Raw genomic sequence first — 6,726 nt, 5'->3', positions numbered from 1 at the left:
CAGAATATTAAAATCGCAATTAATAGTATGATTTCATCACAATACCATTCAGTTCAAAAGTAAATATTTAACGAATTATCCGATTTGCCCCATCTCTTCATATTTTATATACTCCCAATTAATGAATATAAAAATATGTAATCTCATTAGTACAAAAACTTTTCATTTGTTATGTATTTTAAGCAGACAGAACTGATACAGATAGCCAGACAACCCTACCTGTCACAAAGTTTACAGGTAAGCATCTATAGTTAGTTTTAAAAATTTATAGAATTAACATGTTTTATTCACATTTTTAAATTACATGTCAATTATTTTTTAAATTTTTGAAAGTTAAACAGACAGAAGTAGGAAAATTATTTTTAGTTATTAATCATACCATTTTTCTTTTTGATTTCTAAAATTCTAGCAGAAATTTTATTGTAGCCAGCTTTTAAACAATTTAGTAATGTGCATATATTTCTTTTAAACCTTTTTTCTTGTTAACCTAAAGTTTTTTGTTATATACCCATTCCAGACTTTTTTAAATCTTTGTTACGGCTAATGTAAACTCCTGAAACGTCATATTTTTTTGTGGTCTACAGTTAGTGAAACTTTTTTGCAATCAACACACAAACCATCCACTTTTTGCACACATAAATTTAATAACCCAATAGAGATTGATATATTCAGGGGGTTCCTGAAAATCCAGAATATTAAAATCGCAATTAATAGTATGATTTCATCACAATACCATTCAGTTCAAAAGTAAATATTTAGCGAATTATCCGATTTGCCCCATCTCTTCATATTTTATATACTCCCAATTAATGAATATAAAAATATGTAATCTCATTAGTACAAAAACTTTTCATTTGTTATGTATTTTAAGCAGACAGAACTGATACAGATAGCCAGACAACCCTACCTGTCACAAAGTTTACAGGTAAGCATCTATAGTTAGTTTTAAAAATTTATAGAATTAACATGTTTTATTCACATTTTTAAATTACATGTCAATTTTTTTTACAATTTTTGAAAGTTAAACAGACAGAAGTAGGAAAATTATTTTTAGTTATTAATCATACCATTTTTTTTTTTTGATTTCTAAAATTCTAGCAGAAATTTTATTGTAGCCAGCTTTTAAACAATTTAGTAATGTGCATATATTTCTTTTAAACCTTTTTTCTTGTTAACCTAAAGTTTTTTGTTATATACTCATTCCAGACTTTTTTAAATCTTTGTTACGACTAATGTTAACTCCTCAAACGTCATATTTTTTTGTGGTCTACAGTTAGTGAAACTTTTTTGCAATCAACACACAAACCATCCACTTTTTGCACACATAAATTTAATAACCCAATAGAGATTGATATATTCAGGGGGTTCCTGAAAATCCAGAATATTAAAATCGCAATTAATAGTATGATTTCATCACAATACCATTCAGTTCAAAAGTAAATATTTAGCGAATTATCCGATTTGCCCCATCTCTTCATATTTTATATACTCCCAATTAATGAATATAAAAATATGTAATCTCATTAGTACAAAAACTTTTCATTTGTTATGTATTTTAAGCAGACAGAACTGATACAGATAGCCAGACAACCCTACCTGTCACAAAGTTTACAGGTAAGCATCTATAGTTAGTTTTAAAAATTTATAGAATTAACATGTTTTATTCACATTTTTAAATTACATGTCAATTTTTTTTACAATTTTTGAAAGTTAAACAGACAGAAGTAGGAAAATTTTTTTTAGTTATTAATCATACCATTTTTTTTTTTTGATTTCTAAAATTCTAGCAGAAATTTTATTGTATCCAGCTTTTAAACAATTTAGTAATGTGCATATATTTCTTTTAAACCTTTTTTCTTGTTAACCTAAAGTTTTTTGTTATATACCCATTCCAGACTTTTTTAAATCTTTGTTACGGCTAATGTAAACTCCTCAAACGTCATATTTTTTTGTGGTCTACAGTTAGTGAAACTTTTTTGCAATCAACACACAAACCATCCACTTTTTGCACACATAAATTTAATAACCCAATAGAGATTGATATATTCAGGGGGTTCCTGAAAATCCAGAATATTAAAATCGCAATTAATAGTATGATTTCATCACAATACCATTCAGTTCAAAAGTAAATATTTAGCGAATTATCCGATTTGCCCCATCTCTTCATATTTTATATACTCCCAATTAATGAATATAAAAATATGTAATCTCATTAGTACAAAAACTTTTCATTTGTTTTGTATTTTAAGCAGACAGAACTGATACAGATAGCCAGACAACCCTACCTGTCACAAAGTTTACAGGTAAGCATCTATAGTTAGTTTTAAAAATTTATAGAATTAACATGTTTTATTCACATTTTTAAATTACATGTCAATTTTTTTTACAATTTTTGAAAGTTAAACAGACAGAAGTAGGAAAATTATTTTTAGTTATTAATCATACCATTTTTCTTTTTGATTTCTAAAATTCTAGCAGAAATTTTATTGTAGCCAGCTTTTAAACAATTTAGTAATGTGCATATATTTCTTTTAAACCTTTTTTCTTGTTAACCTAAAGTTTTTTGTTATATACCCATTCTAGACTTTTTAAAATCTTTGTTACGGCTAATGTAAACTCCTCAAACGTCATATTTTTTTGTGGTCTACAGTTAGTGAAACTTTTTTGCAATCAACACACAAACCATCCACTTTTTGCACACATAAATTTAATAACCCAATAGAGATTGATATATTCAGGGGGTTCCTGAAAATCCAGAATATTAAAATCGCAATTAATAGTATGATTTCATCACAATACCATTCAGTTCAAAAGTAAATATTTAGCGAATTATCCGATTTGCCCCATCTCTTCATATTTTATATACTCCCAATTAATGAATATAAAAATATGTAATCTCATTAGTACAAAAACTTTTCATTTGTTATGTATTTTAAGCAGACAGAACTGATACAGATAGCCAGACAACCCTACCTGTCACAAAGTTTACAGGTAAGCATCTATAGTTAGTTTTAAAAATTTATAGAATTAACATGTTTTATTCACATTTTTAAATTACATGTTTATTTTTTTTACAATTTTTGAAAGTTAAACAGACAGAAGTACGAAAATTATTTTTAGTTATTAATCATACCATTTTTTTTTTTTGATTTCTAAAATTATAGCAGAAATTTTATTGTAGCCAGCTTTTAAACAATTTAGTAATGTGCATATATTTCTTTTAAACCTTTTTTCTTGTTAACCTAAAGTTTTTTGTTATATACTCATTCCAGACTTTTTTTAATCTTTGTTACGGCTAATGTAAACTCCTCAAACGTCATATTTTTTTGTGGTCTACAATTAGTGAAACTTTTTTGCAATCAACACACAAACCATCCACCTTTTGCACACATAAATTTAATAACCCAATAGAGATTGATATATTCAGGGGGTTCCTGAAAATCCAGAATATTAAAATCGCAATTAATAGTATGATTTCATCACAATACCATTCAGTTCAAAAGTAAATATTTAGCGAATTATCCGATTTGCCCCATCTCTTCATATTTTATATACTCCCAATTAATGAATATAAAAATATGTAATCTCATTAGTACAAAAACTTTTCATTTGTTATGTATTTTAAGCAGACAGAACTGATACAGATAGCCAGACAACCCTACCTGTCACAAAGTTTACAGGTAAGCATCTATAGTTAGTTTTAAAAATTTATAGAATTAACATGTTTTATTCACATTTTTAAATTACATGTCAATTTTTTTTACAATTTTTGAAAGTTAAACAGACAGAAGTAGGAAAATTATTTTTAGTTATTAATCATACCATTTTTTTTTTTTGATTTCTAAAATTCTAGCAGAAATTTTATTGTAGCCAGCTTTTAAACAATTTAGTAATGTGCATATATTTCTTTTAAACCTTTTTTCTTGTTAACCTAAAGTTTTTTGTTATATACCCATTCCAGACTTTTTAAAATCTTTGTTACGGCTAATGTAAACTCCTCAAACGTCATATTTTTTTGTGGTCTACAGTTAGTGAAACTTTTTTGCAATCAACACACAAACCATCCACTTTTTGCACACATAAATTTAATAACCCAATAGAGATTGATATATTCAGGGGGTTCCTGAAAATCCAGAATATTAAAATCGCAATTAATAGTATGATTTCATCACAATACCATTCAGTTCAAAAGTAAATATTTAGCGAATTATCCGATTTGCCCCATCTCTTCATATTTTATATACTCCCAATTAATGAATATAAAAATATGTAATCTCATTAGTACAAAAACTTTTCATTTGTTTTGTATTTTAAGCAGACAGAACTGATACAGATAGCCAGACAACCCTACCTGTCACAAAGTTTACAGGTAAGCATCTATAGTTAGTTTTAAAAATTTATAGAATTAACATGTTTTATTCACATTTTTAAATTACATGTCAATTTTTTTTACAATTTTTGAAAGTTAAACAGACAGAAGTAGGAAAATTATTTTTAGTTATTAATCATACCATTTTTCTTTTTGATTTCTAAAATTCTAGCAGAAATTTTATTGTAGCCAGTTTTTAAACAATTTAGTAATGTGCATATATTTCTTTTAAACCTTTTTTCTTGTTAACCTAAACTTTTTGTTATATACCCATTCCAGACTTTTAAATCGTTGTTACAGCTAATGTAAACTTCACATTTTTTTGTGGTCTATATGTAAATTTACAAGTATTACAACTTAACCTATCACAAAGTTATTGTCATAAATATATAGAATTAGTAAGACTCTTTTTTTTTTTTAAATGTCAATTATTTATATTATTTTATTGTTATAAACAGAAAATCTTTAGCTAGAAAGTTATCAATTTTGACAATTTCTACTCAAGTAGTGAAAATTTTAATTTCATACTACTTTTTTTTGTTTTTGATTTATAACATCTGTGTCATATTTTAAACAGAATCATCTACAACTCATGCTGAAACTACTAGCCAAGACTTTTCTTTAGGTAACAATAGAAATTTATATTGGATGTTACATATAACCATAGAGGTACTAAGGTTATTTAGAGAAGATGGGAAAGAAAATATAAGAAAACATAGATAAGCTCTAAGTAAAACTTAAATCATGGAGGCCAAACTGGTCCCATTGCTTAAAAGTGACTACATACAAGTCTTATATCTACATTGACCTTCCTGATCACCATTAAAACAGCTTTCAAGTCAGTATTGTTATCTTGTATTCGCATTACCACCCATGGTCAGGTGATTAAACTTTGCTTTCAGGGCCCCAGCAACATCTCTTATCTACTATTCATAATAGTCTTTAGAAACATTTTTATATTTAGGGTCAACACCTATTGAATCCAAAGGCTTCTTCGAAAGATAAGCAAAGACCCTAACTTAAATTGTAATATCTTTCTCTTACCACAAAACATTAATAGATTATATAGAGAGAGATTCCAAACAGTAGTAATTAAACTGATAGACATACCATTAATAGATTGTACAGAGATAGATTCCAAACAATAGTAATTAAACTGATAGACATAGCATTAATATATTATATAGAGATAGATTCCAAACAGTAGTAATTAAACTGATAGACATAGCATTAATAGATTATATAGAGATAGATTGCAAACAGTAGTAATTAAACTGATAGACATAGCATTAATAGATAGTACAGAGATAGATTGCAAACAGTAGTAATAAACTGATAAACCTAAGTGAAGTGATAAGCTTTTAGTGCTGTATCAAATTATGAATAAACATGACAGGTCTGGTTATATGGTATGTGCACTAGACTGTTGGTTGTCTCGATGGTCCCTTGTTCAAATGCTGCCATCCCCCGTTGTCTTGAGGAAGTAAGAATGACTAAATTGACTTTTAGTGGAGTTAGGTAAGATCCTTTGGTCCGTTGCGGATGGTAGTAACCTAAAGTGAGTTGAGTGAATAAGCACCTAGAGTCGTTATTATTATGCCCTGTGATGCGGGCGGGATTATATGAGTAAAGTTGTATGTATATCTATTCCTAAGGACTTAGTATAGTGGTTATGTTTCTTGCCGCTGTTATGCGGGCGTAACAATATTTCTATCCATTGGATCATTTTTGTAACTACTATGAAGTGCAGCATATTGTTTTATTGAATAGATGTTATATTTTGTCTGCAAAAAAACTCGGACTCACTCAATCTCTACCATTTGTGTTTGTTACGTGTCAAGTGTGACTCCATAAAGCACGAACCCAGCATTCTACAGCATTCGTGACATATTGATAGTGATACCCATTTCTACACCCTAGTGACCAGTCCCATGTGTAATATAAATACACATCAAATACCTTAACGTTTACATTGAGAAAGGTTTTGACTAGGTGGTAGATTATCTTCAACTCTAAAGTAACTTCAGAAACATGTATAACATTTGACCAAAAAAAAAAATAGCAGCATATTCTTATCTTATACAATACAGACGTTACTTTATATCCTCTGCTAAATTGCACAGTCTGAAAGGGGGAACTTTATGGTACCAAGGTTTGAGGTCCATGGTTCAAGCCTTTCTCAGGGCTTAACTATGTTACACTTTATTTTCTTATTTTCTTCTCACAATAACCTTGCCAAAATTCAAGCAATAGTTTTAGGTTATAATAATTTCAAAATTATTTAAAGTATTTAAGGTGGTAGCCAAGATGTCAACAAATGAAACTTTCATTTTCATTCATTCCTTTTTTTTCATCTA

General features: G+C 28.0%; 1 long non-coding RNA gene across 1 annotated transcript in view; it reads left to right on the top strand.

Annotated features, from left to right (window-relative positions):
• Window positions 1-4,929: 4,929 nt before the first annotated feature.
• Window positions 4,930-6,726, top strand: part of LOC106053860 (uncharacterized) — a 4,964-nt gene continuing 3,167 nt past the window's right edge. Inside the window, exon 1 of the long non-coding RNA XR_001215325.2 lies at window positions 4,930-4,994. This is a non-coding gene — a long non-coding RNA (uncharacterized LOC106053860). The remainder of the gene's footprint in view (window positions 4,995-6,726) is intronic.

This window comes from Biomphalaria glabrata, chromosome 11 (assembly GCF_947242115.1).
Source record: "Biomphalaria glabrata chromosome 11, xgBioGlab47.1, whole genome shotgun sequence".
Taxonomy (NCBI): Eukaryota; Metazoa; Mollusca; class Gastropoda; family Planorbidae; genus Biomphalaria; species Biomphalaria glabrata.
Note: the sequence above shows the minus strand (reverse complement) of the source record. Positions and strands in the feature narration are given on the sequence as shown.